The 18,206-nt window shown below is 44.8% G+C and overlaps 1 pseudogene; it reads left to right on the top strand.

Annotated features, from left to right (window-relative positions):
- Positions 1 to 14,711: 14,711 nt before the first annotated feature.
- On the top strand, positions 14,712 to 14,942 carry LOC142435575 (DNA-directed RNA polymerases I, II, and III subunit RPABC5 pseudogene; annotated as a pseudogene).
- Positions 14,943 to 18,206: the final 3,264 nt, after the last annotated feature.

The raw sequence follows: 18,206 nt of genomic DNA, 5'->3' as shown, positions 1-18,206 counted from the left end.
ATTTTTAAACAGGATTTGGCAAATGAGAATTTGGATATGCCACTTTCAGGAGTAGATAATTGCACTGTTAATGGCATAATAATAATTAGGACATTTTTTGAATTGCAAATGCCGAGGGAGAGTTATAGTTTATGTGAACAAATAGTTGATTGGATGACATTAATAAATGACTAAATGACATTATTTATTCTTTATGTCATTAAGGAAATGCTCAGAATTCTAGAGGAAGGCAGAACTCTCCGTTTTATTTATTTGTTGTACTTCATTGACTATTCCTTAAGCATTGTAAGATGTGGAGTTTTAGACCATTGCCCTTCTCAAGTCGCCTTGAACCAGGTCACATTGAGCTAGCTCTGACTGTCACGCCCATGTTGTGTTCTGCTCTGCAGAAGGGGCCCCTTTACATTTTAGAAAGTGGAAATGTCAGATAACTCCTCCCCAGTGTCCCTTGCAATTAGTATTGTGATGGTTAGCTTTATTGTGTCAACTAGGCCTTCATAAGAAAATGTGGGCGGAATTTAATCAGGTCAAAGCTAGTTCTTTGCCTCAATCATGTACTGTGGGCTGAACCAACCCATGGATTGTGCTGCTAGAGCTGGAGGCTCCTTCAAGACCTGCTTTGCCATGCTGCTGGTGTGTAAGATCCCATGGGGACCTACTTCACTAAACTTGTGCTACTGACTGTTGCTGCCCCACCCCGCTATCTGCTGCCTTCAGACTGACTGCCTGTATTGCCTGAGGGCAGACTCCAATTTCTGCTTCCTTGACCTTGGACAGGGAGCCCACGAGAGTTCCACGAATGAATGTGAATTGAACTGAACCCTCTGTACTGCTGTGTGGACTAGCCATTATATTCCTTCTCACTGTATAAACCTATCCTTTTATATATATAATCATAAGTGTCCTGGTTTTGTGTCTCTAGAGAACCCTACTTAACACAAGTATATAAACACATGACCCACGCTCAGCCAATCAAACGCACCTTCCCCTACATTCCTCTGGAGGTGGGATTTGAAAGACTAGCATTTGCAGGGAGATTGCTCTCTTGGGGCTGAGTGGTAGTAGTGCCAGCAGTGGTATCTGGTTTTGGTGGCTGGCAGGACCAATAGTACAAGCTTAGTGTTTGGTGACAACTTCTTAGCTTGTCTTGTTAGCATGTCGTCACTATGTACCCCCAAACTTGGTTCTCTAGTTTCCCTGGGAATTTAATGACCTATTCTGTTTTACTAAAAAAAAATCCCATTCTAAGGGAGAATCGATCACAATGATCGAGATATATATATCACCCCCAGGGTGTGTGTGTGGGGAGGCGGAAAGAACAATGGAACAGTGGGTGAAGGGAGAAAGCGGATGAAGTAAGATACAAAAATAATAATAATTGGGACTTCTGGCAAGATGTTGACGGAGTGACACAGACCAGAGGGACTCCGCAGAATTCAGCCCAGGAGAGTTGCTTAGAGGGAAATTCAACACTGCTGGAACGCAGGAGGAGCATCATAAAGATAAGTAGGCACAGACCCACTGGGTTTTGAGGGGCTGGGGGCTTTTGGCTTACCTCAATGGAGGTCGGCTGGGGCTTGACCTTGGCCCCGGCACTGTCTCTGCCTGAGCCGGGACCATTTGGAGCCTGTAGGGCGAATTGGTCTCAACAGCCATGGTTTGCCATCACCCGCCTCGGAGCAGGGACTAGACCCTTGTGTCTCCTCTCTCCCTCCCCCCAATGTCCCCCCCCCCACCTCAGTCGTGGAGGGCTGCGCAGGGGCCTCTTCTCAACACAGCCACAGCTTGCCCCTGCTGCCTCGGAGCAGGGACTAAACCCTTGCAGCTCCACTGGCAGGGGATCAGGACTTAGCTACATTGTTGATCTGTTTCCATTTCTTCACTATATCTCCCCTCCCCCGTCCCCCACAGGCTCATCGGGCTTGCTTTTTAACTTTTTCCCCTTCTCTTTGCCTCTTTCTTGATCTCTCACACTCTACTGCTAACCTCCAAACCACTGCCCTTAGCCTAGGGCATTTACGCCTGTGCCACACCCAGCTAGGTGAGCTCCACCCTGTGTAGCTAGCTAAGCTGGGAAAAGCCCTGCTGACCCCCACCAGGGGATACTCTGCTCAACTTCTTACTGGGGAATTCCTGCTATGTGCCTGGGGGTACCAACACTCCTCAATGCTGCGGCAGGAACCTCTTCCCACCCTCTGCAACACCAAAGCAGGCAACCCTTCTGGGTCACTCTCCTGAGAGGGAAGCCACAGAAGGATAAAGTGGTAGGTTAATTCCATAGTGAAATAAGCTATTGGAAATTCGAAGAAGCACTCCTACAAGTCTCACAGAGAGAGCCAGTGCTCTTCGACTCCCTGGAAATTGGCACCTGGCTCCTTTAAACGCAATGCAAACAGCCATCAGCCCTAACAACCTCAACAAAAAAATGGGGGAAACAAAAGGCAATGGCAGATGTCCTGAACATAATGACATGCATAGAAGAAGCAGACATTGAGCTGCCACAGAAAGAAATTTTCAGAATGCTACTTGGAGTTATACAGGATATGAGGGAAACAATCCAAAAAAGGATGAAATGATAGAAGAGGTAAAAGCCATAAATCAAAGAGAAATACAGGAGCATAGGGAGAAGATAACAAAAACCAGTAGCACACTCACGGACCTCGAGAAGTGACTGGAGGAATCAGAGAACCGCATCAGTGACTTGGTGGACAGCCAAGCAGACTTTAACAAACGCAAACAAAAATCTAATAAAATCATCAGAGAAGCTGAAGAAAACGTAAAAGCTATGTCTGATGCTATGAAGCAGAACAACATTAAACTATTGGCTTACCGGAGGATGACACAACCAAGAAGTCATCTGCAACAATAGTGAGAGAATTCTTGGAGGAAAGCTTCCCCAGCTTAGTGAATGAAAACCAGGCAACCATTCAGGAGGCTGAAAGAACCCCAGCAATACTGGTTCTCAAGAAGAAGTCACCAAGGCACATAATAGTCAAATTATCCAACTTTGAGGAAAAGGAGAAAATCATGAGAACAGCTAGGGAAAAACAAGTAATCACATATAAAAGTTCCCAGATAAGAATATGCTCAGACCTACATCAGAAACTATGAAGAAGAGGCGAGAGTGGAGTAACATATTCCAAAAATTGAAGGAAAACACTGCAAACCCAAGAATACTCTCTCCAGACAAATTATCGATCAAGATAGACGGAGAAGTGAGAGTCTTCCCAGACAAAGAAACACTCAAAGAATACGCTAGAAGAAACCCAGCCCTACAAAAGATCCTCGCCGACCCAGTGTGGGCAGAAGAACAACACTCATCAAGCATAAATAATAGACCACCACATAGAACAGCCTCACCCAGAGGGCAACAAAGAGAAAACAGACCTCAAGATAGCATTGACTCAAATATAGAAAGACTTGAAAGGTTGCTGAGGTAAGCGTTAAAAAAAAAAAAAAAAGGCAAATGGGGCATAGGGAAAAAGCTACTGTATACAAATATTCCTGGGGTGAGGACCAGACCAAATACGGGATACACATGGTAGACAACTAAAAAAGGAGGTGGTGAAAGGAAAAATAATAATAAAAAATAAAAGGGTAGTGGGAGCACAGGGCACTAACCCACCCAAGGGGAGGGTATTGTTTGTGTCTCCACAGGGAAAGAGAGGTCAGACTTCAACTCGAGACTCCAAGATGTGAATGCAACATGCCGGCGTGGAGTAGGGAACCAGTGGAGAGGTCGGGGGGGGGCAGCCCCCACTCCAACTACTAAGGGGACATCTGCCCCTCCACTCAGAAGAATTTATATCAAAGGACAGCACTGAATCTACAGCTCCGGAAGAGGGACATATCTGATCAGAGCACAAGGGAGTAGATGAAAGGGGAGGAGGAGAGAGTGGAGCACATCATGGCCTAACAGGCCAGGAGGTCGATGTTCCCAATTAGAACAGCCAGTCGACAGAGAGGACCACATGGCTAGCCCCACTATGAGACATGACATCCCTCACTGACCCATAGCCTACAGGCGACAACACCAGAGACACAGTGAGAGAATTGCACCTGATCGGATCCTGCCACACCGAGGAAAAACACTAAGGGGGTGCAACAGAACAGCAAGGGAATGGAACAGCGAGGTCCCCAGTGAATGCTGAAGGTGGACTTTGGGGCCAGGGCGTGGTGCCCCAACAGACTAGACTGGAAAACACTCCTAAAGGCCAACAAACAATCCTTGAACTAACTACAAGCTTTTCTTTCTTGTGGTGTTTTGTTTTTGTCACTGGTTTGTAGTTGTTTTGTTGCATATTATTGCTTGGTTCTACTCTGTCTTGTTTTTGTACATGTTATTATCTCTGCAGGTCTGTCTAAATAAGATAGGCTGGAGGAACAATTGAAGGAGAAAACTATGGGACCGATAGTTCCGTGGGGACATGGGAGACGGGGAGATGGGGGAAATGTAGTGGTGTTAATAAACCCAGGGACAAGGGAACAACAAGCGATCCAAATCAGTGGTGAGGAGGGTGTGGGAGCCCTGGTTGGGCATGATCAAGGGTAATATAACTAGGAAGAATTGCTGAAACCCTGGTGGGAACTGAGCATGATAGTGGGATAGGAGGGAAGTCAAAGGAAGTAGAGGAAAGAGCTGGGAGGCAGAGGGCATTTATAGAGGTCTAGATAAAGACATGTACATATGCAAATGTATACACGAGGATGGGGAAATAGATCTATGTGCATATATTTATAAGGTTAGTATTAAGGTAGCAGAGGGACATTGGACCTCCACTCAAGTACTCCCTCAATGCAAGAACACTTTTTTCTATTACACTGGCATTCTATGAGGGTCACCTTCCCGACACAACTGCTGAAGACAAAGTGGGTGAACAACTAAATGTGGTGAAGAAAGCTGATGGTGCCCGGCCATGAAAAGATATAGCATCTGGGGTCTTAAAGGCTTGAAGGTAAACAAGCAGCCATCTGGCTCAGAAGCAATAAAGCCCACATGGAAGAAGCACACAAGCCTGTGTGACCATGAGTTGCTGAAGGGATCAGTTATTAGGGACCAAAGAACAAAAAATCATTGCATGCTCATCTCCATGATATGATTGCTGAAGACAAATGGGTGCGTAAGCAAATGTGGTAAAGAAAGCTGATGGTGCCTGTCTATCAAAATACATAGCATCTGGGGTCTTAAAGACTTGAAGGTAAACAAGCGGCCATCTAGCTCAGAAGCAACAAAGCCCACATGGAAGACGCACACCAGCCTGTGCGATCACAAGGTGTCAATGGATCAGGTATCAGGCATCATCAGAACAAAAAATCTTACCATAGTGAAGGAGCGGGAGAGTGCAGAGTGGAGACCCAAGGCCCATTTGTAGGCCACTGGACATCCCCTTACAGAAGGGTCTTGGGGAGGAGACGAGCCAGTCAAGGTGCAATGTAGCAATGATGAAAAATACAACTTTACTCTAGTTTCTAAATGCTTCCTACCCCCCTCCCACTGTCATGATCCAAATCCTACCTTGCAAGTCTGAGTAGACCAGAGGATGTACATTGGTACAGATGGGAACTGGAAACAGAGGGAAACCAGGGCAGATGATGCCCTCAGGACCAGTGCTGTGAGTGGTGATACTGGGAGGGAGTAGGGAGGGTGGGCTTGAAAGGAGGAACCTCTTTCAAGGATCTACATGTGACCTCCTCCCTGGGGACATACAACAGAAAAGTGGGGGAAGGGAGATGTGGGACAGAGCAAGATATGACGAAATAATAATTTATAAATTATTAAGGGTTCATGAGGGAGTGGGCAGTGAGGAGGAAGGGGAAAAAATGAGAACCTGATGCCAGGGGCTTGGGTGGAGAGCAAATGTTTTGAGAATGATGAGGGCAATGAATGTACAAATGTGCTTTACACAATTGATGTATGTATGGATTGTAATAGAAGTTGTATGAGTCCCTAATAAAATTATTTAAGAAAAATAATTTATCGAGGGTTCATGACGGAGGGAGAATCAGAGAGGGAGGGAAAATAATGAGCTGATATAAAGGACTCAAGTAGAAAGAGAATGTTTTGAAAATGATGATGGCAATATATGTACAAATATGCTTGACACATGGATGCAAATGTGGATTGTGATAAGAGATGTAAGAGCCCCCAATAAAATTATTTAATAATTAAAAATAAATAAAATGACAGTAACCAAATCCCTTTCTAGTCTAAATGAACCTGAATATGGTTCTGTGGCTTGCCACTAAGAACTGTGACTGATACACCAACAGTCAATAATTGTTGTTTAAGACAGCTGTAGTAGCATCTTCCAAAGTTTATCCCATGAACCGTGATTCCCAGAAAAGGATTCCATGATTAAATAAATGTGGATAGCAATGCATCAGTATGAATGGTTCATAATTTAAATTAATATTTTAGAAACTCAGAGGTCTCACAGAATCAGAGCCTGTGAAAAAACCTTGAGATATGAAGCTGTTTCCACAAAGTGTAAGCCACTCTAAGTCAGTGGTTCTCAGCCTTCCTAATCCTTCGACCCTTTAGCACAGCTCCTCATGTTGTAGTGACCCCTACAGCCATAAAATTATTTTGGTTGCTACTTCTTCACTGTCATTTTGCTACTGTTACAAATTGGGTGACCCCTGTGAAAGGGTTGTTCGACTCCCAAAGCGGTCACGACCCACAGATTGAGAACCGCTGTTAAGTTAGCGGAGAGAGAGAAAGGTGGAGAGGAAATTAGAGGCCTCTAAGGAGACTGGGCTTCATCTTGTCGTGCAATAAATACTGTTGGGTCTGTTCTTTTCCTCATCCAGGCCTACTTGGTCTCTTATTATCCAAGGAGAGTTGGAAAAATTATTCAACTTTGCTGAGCTTCAGTTTCCTATTCTGTTCAATGGTTGATAATATTTGCATGAGGTAATGTTTGGAAGGCACTTCAGAAGGTTCCTGGCGTCTAGTAGATGCTAATCAAATGTCTTTTCTAATCCAATCTTCCTTTCAGCCTCCATACCAAGTCTGATTTCAGCACCACGGCCACCAGTCTGACTAGGGAAAATGCAGTTCCGACATGAAACACAAGAGGGGGAAGATGAGTTGTAACTCGTCCCTGGGCAGCCTTAACTGCTTCCTTTAGGGAGACTCTGAGAAAGACAAGAGGCAATTTCTTCCAAGATTAAATAAGTTTTCGTATTTATTTGATGGATTCTGAGAAACTGCTAACTATTCTTCAATTCCCTGGAACATATTGGAAGGGAACATAAAAAAATCACTGACGAACATGATATACTTAGTTACAAGAGCTATCAGGTCTCTGAAAGTAACTGATGTTATGGAATAACCTAGTAGGCACCACTAATTTGGCACACATTATCACTTTTAATTTCATGTCCTCAGGGAAGCACCTCTCATTCCCTTTTTTTCTGATCGTTTCTCCCATTGGCCTGAGATCTAGAGAAATGCAGTCACAAAGCAAGCAGGCAGTGAAAGTTGGATTTGAACCAAGACATGTCGATGCTACAGTACTTATGTCTTTTCAGTAACTCCCTGATTTGAATGGAGACTCGTCAGCGTGCTAGGCTAGATTGCCTAGAGAAACAAAAACAGTGACATATATGTATAGGAAAAGGCTCTGTATCAACAAGCAATCTTATATCCAGAAGGCGTCTCAGCCCAGTCCAATTGAAGTCCATAAGTCTGATGCAAGCAGGAGCCCTCTTCAGATTCATGGAGCTGCAGGCTGATGGTGCAGAAAAGTGAGGCAGGAAGGAGCTCCCAGGCCGGTCGGTGCAGAGTCTCATGGATCCGAGGTTGGTGGAAACATGGCAGGGCACCAAGAGTTCTCAGGGTCTGTCAGCCCACACGGGGCAGCTCCCGGATGCAGACGCAGTCCCAGCAAGCAGGAAGGCAATGAGGCAGAGAAGGGATCCCAGTATCTACCTTATAAGAAGGCCACACCCCCAAGGAAGCATCATCAAGCTGTCACTTGACTGACAGGTTGGGTTTGACCCCTACACTTTCATATAAATTCAAGTTGATATAAAATCATCCACTGATCACAGTCAGCGGTAGGTAATGACTGGAAAGACCAAGAGAAGACCCTGTGCCAGGTTATGGACAATGAGGACCCTGACCACAGACCACAGCTGTGTCCACGTCACTGCTGTGTAATTACACTGCAAGAGAGAGTAGATTTTAGAATTAATTATTTTGCTATCATCTGACCCTGGGAGAATCATCTAGTCTATCTGAACCTTAATTTCCTCAACTCTAAAAGGAGCTGACTCTTTCTTCAAATGTCACTTTCTGAGAGAGATTGCCCCGATGAATCTTTAGAAAATATTCCTGTCCCCCAGTCATCGTCTAGACCCTCACCATGTTGGGATACCCCCATCTGAAGATTCTGCATTTTGTTCCTAGGTTGTCTCCCCTCGAAGGATTCATGAGTTCCCTGTGAGCAGGAGTTCTGACGAGCTAGCCCCTTTGTGCATGTGCTCTGTGCCTAGAACAGTGCGGGCACACATCTCTGGGGAAAGAAAGAGTGACATGTTGAAGAACCAGGACCAGAGGGTGGAAGTTCCAATGGGCTCATTTCAGAAAATGAGAAATTCCCTAACCAATCTGAGCTCTTTAAAGAGCAAGCAGTCTACCTTGCAGAAGGCAGGCTTCCCATCCTTGGAAGTTAGCGTGCCAGACTCTGGAGCAGGCTTCCATCTTGGATTGGTGTAGGATGGCTGACCCGCGGTCCCTTTGGTTTCTCATTAAAATCTCAGTTTTTTGAACTAAAAGCCTCTTAACAGTATGTCTAGTGTGTTAGTCCGGTTGACTAGAGAAACACATCCAGAGACACTCATATGTGTCTAAGAGAGAATTTTATATCAAAGAACAATTGAACATTGAGAAAATATCCCAGCCCGGTCCAGATCAAGTCCGGTCCACAAGTCCGATATTAGCCCATATGTTTGATACTAGTCCACAAATTCCTTTTTAAACTCACGCAGCACATGCAAAGATGCCGAATGTAGGAAGATCACAGACTGCTAGTGGAAAGTCCTGTGGATCCAATGGCGGTGGACGCATCTCCAGGGATCTGGCTGCCATCAGCTTGGTTTCATGTGGCTTGTCAACAGGAATGTGAAACGGAGAGAGTGTTCTGCCTCCAAGGAGAAGAGGAAGTTCCCAGAATCCTCATGAGAAGGCCACACCCACAAGGAGGGATCATCAGGCTGTGACCTGATTGACAGGCTAGACTCCACCCTGTCACTGAATACCCTCAAGTTGACATGAGATTATGTAGTCATTGCCTGGGCTAAGATATAGACCAGGTATTCTCTCTGTTTAATAACTAGAGAAGGAGAGGCCCGGAGGCCCAGAGATCAGCTGTGCGGGATTTTACTTCTGGCTTCTGTGGGAGAGGTGTGCTGAAGACAATAAATGGGATCATCTTTTAGCTCAGCGGTTGTCTGTTTCACCTTCTGGAATCCACTGTTCCCATGCCCGTCTCTTTTGTCCCTTCTCTCACAAGGAATGGTACCACCTAGACCTGAAACCTGAAAAACCTTCCTAGTTACCGTAGTGAACCTTGCTCCCCGTCTACATCCATTAAGTCATAAAATGCTGTCCTTTCGACCTCCTTACATCCCACTGCATCTGCCGATTTTCTTATTGTCTCTTCTGAAGACAAGGAGCCACCTTCAATTTGGTCTCTAACGATCTGGAACCTCTAATACACCCCGCCCCATTGTGCAGACTGAAGTCTTTCTGAAACAAAGTCTGACCAACACTTGTCCCTGAATATATAGCCCCATAGCCCTACGGAGTCCTGGGGCATCAAGTCCATCCATCACCTTTGGCATGGGCCTCCAAGCATTGCCTGACTTACCTTTCCAGCCTCATTGATCACTTACTCCTGTGCCCACCACACCCTGTGTTTCCAGATACTCAGAACCCGTAAAGCTTCCTCAATACTTCGTATCATTTCACACCCATGCTGGTCTATCCGTCTCCCTACATTTCCACGACTCTCACTCTTTGGGGAAGCCCTGGTGAAGGAGTAGAATGTTGGGCAGCTAATTGCTTAGTTGGTGGTTTGAGCCCACCAGCTGCTCCTCAGGCACGTGAAAGATGAGGCTTTCTGCTGTCGTAAAGGTGTCCAGTCTTGGAAACCCGAGGGGGCAGTTCTCCTTTGTCCTATAAGGTCATTATGGCAATGGGTTTTGTTTTGAGTCTGTACAGGGAGCCCCTGGTGCAGAGTGGGTTAAGTTGGCGTGCAGTTTGGATGTGGCAGTCTGCGTCCCTAAAGGTGAAGAACATCAGAGCCTATGGCGCAGTTCTACTCTGCTTTATAGAATCTGAATTGACTTTATAGCAGTGGCCTTGGTTTGGGGGTATCTTTGAAAGTTTAGCTTAAGTCTCAATTCTACATCCTGAGGGTCTTGGACTGCCATCTCAGGCTCCTCCCTGCTGATCCGTCCCTCAGTGAGAAAATAGTCGTGTCTTGTGAAGTCCATTAATGTGGTATGTTGGAGCCCTGACTAGCTAAGACATCACAGTTATTTTTTTCTCTTTTCTAATGTGTAAATGAGTGCCCTCTTTAGAGGTTTAGTATGATAACAAACCGAGATGGCAGATATTAGAAATCTTTTGTAGAATTTTGAACATCTATTTATTCATCAAACATTTCCTGAACCCTTTAAGGAATAATCAAAGAGGCACCCTTCAGGAAGGATGCTAGGGCTACCATGTGGCCTTTGACGTGTGGGACTCAGTTTGGAGTTGGTAGCCTACTAACCAGCAGAAGCCCACTGCTTCTTCAGGTCAGGGACCATGTGTTATTTACCGCTGTGTGTAGAAAGTGCTCAGGGGTGTTTGGATGGGTGAATGAATGAGTGAATGACATTTCATGTAAAGGGAGAAGCTGATGGAGGTTCATGGATACACTACGGAGCAGGTCACATTGGGGGAGTTGTTGGAGTTCAGAGCATGAGGTTGGATGTCCAACAATGAGTCTGGAGAAGGGGCAGGGCCCGATCAGGAGAGGTCTTGTGCATGTATTAGATGATCTTCAGAATAGGGGTGTGGCAACCTAGTGGAGGGTGTTGAGTGGTGTTAGGGAGAGTCCTTTGTTGCCATTTGGAAAGTGGGTTACAGGAGAGGACTCGTGGCTTTTGTGAGGATAAGAGGGTGGGGACCTGTGACCATGGAATGGAGAGGAGTGATTGACAGGGTGGGTGACTGAAAGGTAGTGGGTGGTTCCTGGAATCTGACCCTTACTTGTTGCAAGTTACCTGTGTGTGTCTCAAATCCCACCCCTTGCTGACAGCAGTGTAGGTATGGCCCGGGGGTGCGCTTGGTGTGGGGGTTAGCCAGTTTCATAGATGCAGGTTGGGAGGATAGACCTGCATAGTCATTTATTTTGCAAATGAAGAAACTAAAACTCAGAGATGGATTGAGTGCATGACAAGGTAGTTGAGGTAGCATCATATTTTTCTCATCACCCAAAGCAGCTTCCTTTCTGGTGACAGATAGGTTAAAGGTTATAGAGTCCTCCCTTCCCTGTATCAATGTCTCTTTGTAATCGGACTTGGCTCTTTCTCCCACTTAGAGGTAGTCTATTTCTACATGCCCTGGGTTGGCCTTGTGACTTGATTTAGCTATAAGATGCATCCCATATGACATTCGGCAATCTCTGAGGCTAGGTCCTAAGATCTTATTTTCTGCCTTTTCCCTTTGGAATGTTGCCCTGAGACCCCCACACATGAAAACTGCTCTAGCCTCGTGGATGAGAGGCCATGTGGCAGAGAAGCATGGCACCCATCCCTCAGTCTGCATCCATTGTCAGACTTGGGAGGGAGGCCACCCTTGAACTTCCAGCCCAACTGACCTTCCAGATGAATCCAGCTCATGGGGGAGGCAAGGTGAAAGCAGCAGAAGAGCAAGTTGCCCATCCACAGAAGTGTGAAAAGAATGCATTGTTGATGTTCAAGACCATGAGGTATTTTGGGGTGGTTTTTTATGCAGCAATGGCTTATTGTAACAACTCCGATGCTCCTATATCACCAGGGGGCGCACTATCCACCTGGTTGTTTGTGCCAGTGTCCCTTCCTTCATATATCAACAAGTCCTGGGAATGTACCTCCTAATATATAGCGAATTATGACTTCTCCCACTGTGGTGGCATTAGTTTAGGTCCTCCTTATCTCTCACCTGGATTATTACTGGAGCCTCTTCATTGATTTTACTTACTTCCCGTCTTCCTGCTCCTCACATTTCCCACAATCTCTTATACCATTATGCTCAGATACTGTTACATATATAACCATGTTATTTGATGATTTAAAACTTTTTGCTGACAAGGTGAAGTCCATAGCATGATTTACAAGACTTTGGATCAACCAGATCTTGCCACCTTCTACTATTTTCTTCTTTGAACTCAATGCTCCTAGAATTGCTTTACATGTGTTGATGGCCTTCTGGCTGTTCTATCAACCCACTGAAGGTGCCAGATGAAAATATCTAGCCTGTCCATCAAAGAACAAAAAATCATATCATTGTGAATGAAGGGGAGTGCGGGTGGAGACCCAAAGCCCATCTGTAGGCCACTGGACATCCCCTTACAGAAGGGTCTGGGGGAGGAAACGAGCCAGTCAGGGTGCAGTGTAGCAACGATGAAACATACAACTTTCCTCTAGTTCCTAAGTGCTTCCTCCCCCCACCTACTATCATGATCCCAATTCTACCTTACAAATCTGGCTAGACTGGAGGATGTACATTGGTTCAGATAGGAATCCAGGACAGATGATCCCTTCAGGACCAGTGGTGAGAGTGGCGATACCGGGAGGGTCAGGTAGAAAGGGGGAACTGATTACAAGGATCTACATATAGCCTTCTCCCTGGGGGATGAACAACAGAAAAGTGGGTGAAGTGAGATGTCGGACAGCATAATATATGACAAAATAATAATTTATAAATTATCAAGGGTTCATGAGGGAGGCGGAACAGTGAGGGAGGGGGAAATTGAGGAGCTGATGCCAGGGGCTTAAGTGGAGAGCAAATGTTTTGAGAATGATGAGGGCAATGCATGTACAAGTGTGCTTTACACAATTGATGTATGTATAGGTGTGATAAGAGTTGTATGAGCCCCTAATAAAATGATAAAAAAATAATAAAATAAAATGACGATGGCAAATATCTGGCCTGTCAACACACCTAAGTCCCTAGGCTGGCCTACACTTGGGTGTAGATTCATCTTTTGAAGATTTAAATATGTAAAATGACATTCATACTTATGCCACCATATTTTTGAAGCAGCTTGTTTTATTCAATAAAAACATTGATTTTTATATTCCATGCAAAGCCCAGAAACTGGATAAAGCTGATTATTTTGGCAACTACAAGAAAGTTAAGGAAATTTTATTTGTAGAATTGTTCATCACAATGTTTGTTGGTGAACCACCAACCTTCTGAAGTGTAATGGAAAGAATCCTGGATTCCAGGGAGACAGAACTGCTTCTACTACTTACTAAATCAGTGACCTTGAGCAAATCACAAGACATCTGAATTTTGGTAATTCATGTTCAATGAATCATATCTACACTTGAGATAGACTCCAAATTCACATAGGATATATGAGGAGGACTTAAAAAAGTTTTGTAATTCCATTTTCTATGAACTTTCTGAAGCCCCTTCATATTTAAAATTGTGCCTTTTGGCTCACCTGGGCTTATTTTAATTTTCTTCAGCCTCAGCTTGAACTTGTACACAATGGGTAATTGCTGGTCTATTCCACAGTCAACCCCCTCCCTCCCCCCCCCCCGCTTTGCTCTGATAACATTGAACTTCTCCATCTCCTCTCTTCACAGATATAATCACTTTGATTCCTGTGTATTTAACCTGGTGAGATTTACATGTATAGTTGCCCTTTATGATGTTGAAAATGGGGGGTTGTAGTGAAGAAGTAATTTCTCTTGGAAAATTCTACCATCTGCTCTCCAGTTTTGTTTCCATCACTCTGGCTCTTTTCCACAGCTACTGATCCTTCTTTGTTTCCAACTTTCACATGCCAAAGAAGTTTGTAGACTTCTTCCCTTTCCTCATCACTTGTTTTAGTGGTTGGTGTGCACATTTAATAATAGTTGTATTAACTAGTCTTCCTTGTAAGTATACAGACTTTATCCTATCACATACAACATAGATAGGCAGATCTTGAAATATCCTTTTTGATGATGAATTGGACACCATTCATCTTTAATTATTCATTCCTGGCATAGCAGACCACAATTATGGTTCATTTTAGCTCCCTAATGCCCAGGATATCAATCTTTATGCACTACATTTCATTTTTTGATGACTTACAATTTTCCTAGATACATCTTTCATGCATTCCAAGCCCTGATTATTGGTGGCTATTTGTAGTGTTTCTCCTCATTGTCAGTTGAGCCACATCAGTGAATGATGTTCATGAAACCATGCTCCATTGGCCTCTGTAAGGAGGCAGTTTTTCCTCAGTCATTTTTGGTTTTGTTTTTGAGTGCCTTCCAACCAGAGGGGCTCATCTTCTGATAATATTCCACTGCTAGTCATAAAATTCTTACTGGCTAATATTTTTTGAAGTCGATTGCTAGCTGCTTCTTCTTAGTCTTTCATTTTTTAAAAATCAGTTTATTATTGCGACTGGTAGTCGGGCGTTGCGCTGTACAGGCTTCTTAGTGCCACCGCCATGATCGTCCCCGTGCGCTGCTTCACCTGTGGCAAGATCGTTGGGAACAAGTGGGAGGCCTACCTGGGGTTGCTGCAAGCCGAGTACCCCGAGGGGGATGCCTTGGATGCACTGGGCCTTGGATGCACTGGGATGCCTTGGATGCACTGGACGGTACTGCTGCCGTCGCATGCTATGGCCCACGTGGACCTCATTGAGAAGCTGCTTAACTACGCACCTCTGGAGAAGTGACCTGGAGTGATCATGCTGTCTGCAGCACCACATCTTGCCTACATAGCCCAAGCAGGGGAGCAAAGCCCAAAATGGAGGCCTCAGAGGGGACCCTGACCTCGGCCTCAGGGGCACCCCCCAATAAAGCTCATTGCTGAACCACTGAAAAAAAAATCAGTTTATTGAGGGCTCATACAACTCTTATCACAATCCATATATCCATCCATTGTGTCAAACACATTTGTATATTTGTTGCCATCATCATTCTTAAAACATTTGCTTTCTACTTGAGCCCTTGGTATCAACTCCTCATTTCCCCCCTCCCTTTCCATCCCCTCACCATGAAACCTTGATAATTTATAAATTATTGTTTTGTCATTGCTTACACTGTCCGAAGTCTCCCTTCATCCATTTTTCTGTTGTCCATCCCCCAGGGAGGGGGTTATATGTAGATCCTTGTGATTGGTTCCCCCTTTCTACCCCACCTTCCTTCTACCCTCCAGGCATCACCACTCTTACCACTGGTCCTGAGGAGTTTATCTGTCCTGGATTCCCTGTGTTTCCAGTTCCTATCTGTACCAGTGTACATCCTCTGGTCCAGTCAGATTTGTAAGGTAGAATCGGGATCATGATAGTGGGGGGCAGGGGAGGAAGCATTTAAGAACTAGAGGGAAGATGTATGTTTTATCGTTGCTACACTGCACCCTGACTGGCTTGTCTCCTCCCCACAACTCTTCTATAGGGGATGTCCAGTTGCTTACAGATAGCCTTTGGGTCCTCACTCCACACTCCCCCTCATTCACAATGATATGATTTTTTTGTTTTTTGATGACTGATCCCTGATCCCTTTGACACAGGCTGGTGTGCTTCTTCCATGTGGACTTTGTTGCTTATCAGGTAGATGGCTGCTCATTTTTCTTCAAGTCTTTAAGACCCCAGATGCTACATTTTTTTGATTACCGGGCACCATCAGCTTTCTTCACCACATTTGCTTATGCACCACTTTGTCTTCTGCAATCGTGTTGGGAAGGTGAGCGTAATGGAATGCCAGTTTAATAGAACAAAGTGTTCTTTCATTGAGGGAGTACTTGTATAGAGGCCCAATGTCTATCTGCTACCTTAATACTAAACCTATAAATATATGCACATAGATCTATTTCCCCATCATTATATAAGTTTATTTAAATATGTTCATGCCTGTATTCTTAGTTTGTCTTATCTGAAGCTCCAGTGAATCCTATTGGTATTTAAACCATAAGTAATCCTGTTGGTATTTGAAATACCAGTGGTATGACGTCCAGCATCACAGAAACATTTAACCACAACATGACAAACTGACAGACAAGTGGGTCTCTCTTCATGCATCTTCACATTTTTCCTTTCTCAGAAGGTGTTCTTGAGTGTGATGGGCTTTCCTGAAGTTTTTAGAATCTCAGATGGCATTCATATCATATATGTGACTAACAGTGTCCTATTTTAAGCCTTCCACTGCTTAATAGCCCCTTTTCCATTGTGTGAGGCCAGGTTATTTCGAGAAACAAATTCAGTGACACTCATATATCCATAAGAGCATATATAAAGAAATCATCTTATAGGCAGAAGGCATCCCAGCTCAGTCCAAACCCAGTTCACAAATCAGCGCAATCAGGACTCTCTTTAGGGCCAGCGATGCAGAAAAGTGGAGCATAAAGTCGGAAGATCAATGCCAGTGGGTGCATGCAGAGTAGCAAAGCTCCACGATTGATAGAAACATGACCTGGTGACAACAGCTCTCAGGTTAGGTGGCCCACGTGCGGCCACCCCTCCAGGCAGGTAGAATTCTAGGCAGCCAGGAAGGAGGAATGGCAGAGAGAGAGAGAGAAGTTCCCAGCTTCTTCTTATAAGAAGACTACTGGATACCCTCGAGAAGGCGTCCCCTGGCTGTGACAGCTTGGACTCCACCCTGCACTTCCATAAAAACTCAGATTATAGCACTTATCTGTACACTGCCTTTATCACTCTTCTTTTTGCCTTCTGCTTCCATATCTCTTGATTACCTCCTCTCTTCCATTTCGCTCTGTGAATTCCAACTTCTCCTTTTTCAAAAAAAGAAAAACACAGAGTCATTCAGCTTCTCCTTCTCTTCTCTCAAGCTCACATGTGCACACCCGTCAAAGCCCCGCGGAGGACAGAAGGACCGTCAGTGCATTCAGATCTACACTGCTTGAAAGGCAGCTATGGTTAAAAACCGTCTACCCACCCCTTGCTATCATAGCTACAATGTTTCCAACTTGTTGCTTCTTATATACCAAGATACCCCAGCTGGTCTAAAGTGCTAAGCACTGGGCTACTAACAGAAAGGTTGCCTGTTCGAACCCATCCCCCTAAAAGCACCTTGGCAGAAAGGCTTGGTGATCTCAGCTTTGAGATCGCTACTGTTCTCCCTTGAAGCACATGGTGTCACCGTGAGCTAGAATGGACTCAACAATGACTGGTGGTAGTGGTGGCACGATGCACTTGACCCTCTCCCAAGGGCTTTCTAGTAGCTATCTTATTTTTTCATTAGTTCTTCACTACAATACTGGGACATAACTCTGATTATTGCTATTTTCATAGATGAGAAAGGGGAGGGATGTCTAGTACAGAAATAAAGTAATCTGCATACATATGTACAGCAAACAAGTGGTAGAACAAGGATTTCAAAGCAGGTCTGTGCCAGAACCCAAGCCTGAGCCTTTTCAAACTTGTAAGAGAGATAAAAAGAATTTGTGGGAATGGAGATAAAAATAATTCCATTTTCCTATTAACTTTCTGAAGCTCCCTCATATTACAAGATTTTTCAGGGGAAAGCGGCTGGGAAAACCTGAGGCTACATAAAAGCAATACCATCTGTTCTCATATTGTTTCACAACATTAATAGGATAGCTTATATGTTATTGCATTGTTCTTGTGAAGAATGAATAATCAGTATCCTTACGCTAATCTGGAAATAAGAAAATGAGGGCCTTGTGGGTGAGTGAGAGTGAGGAAGTGGACAGTAGAGGAGATTTTATTTGGAGCGCGTGTAAAGGTGCTGGCTGGACCAGTTTGGGGTGATGGAGCAGTCCGGGGTGAGACGATGGGGTGGTTGACTGAGGTGATGAACAGGAGAAGGAGACCAAAGACTGAAAGGCTGGGAGCACGGCTGCTGACGTCACCAGGAGGATGCTCAGACAGGGGCTATTGAGGATGAGCTCGTGTCCGTGTTGACACTTCCATGCATAAGGAGCAACGAGGGTTGAGGAGTAGTCTTGAGAAGTGGGGTAG

This window comes from Tenrec ecaudatus, chromosome 1, assembly GCF_050624435.1.
Source record: "Tenrec ecaudatus isolate mTenEca1 chromosome 1, mTenEca1.hap1, whole genome shotgun sequence".
NCBI lineage: Eukaryota > Metazoa > Chordata > Mammalia > Afrosoricida > Tenrecidae > Tenrec > Tenrec ecaudatus.
The sequence above is the reverse complement of the archived record's forward strand: the minus strand, read 5'-3'. Positions and strand labels throughout refer to the sequence as shown.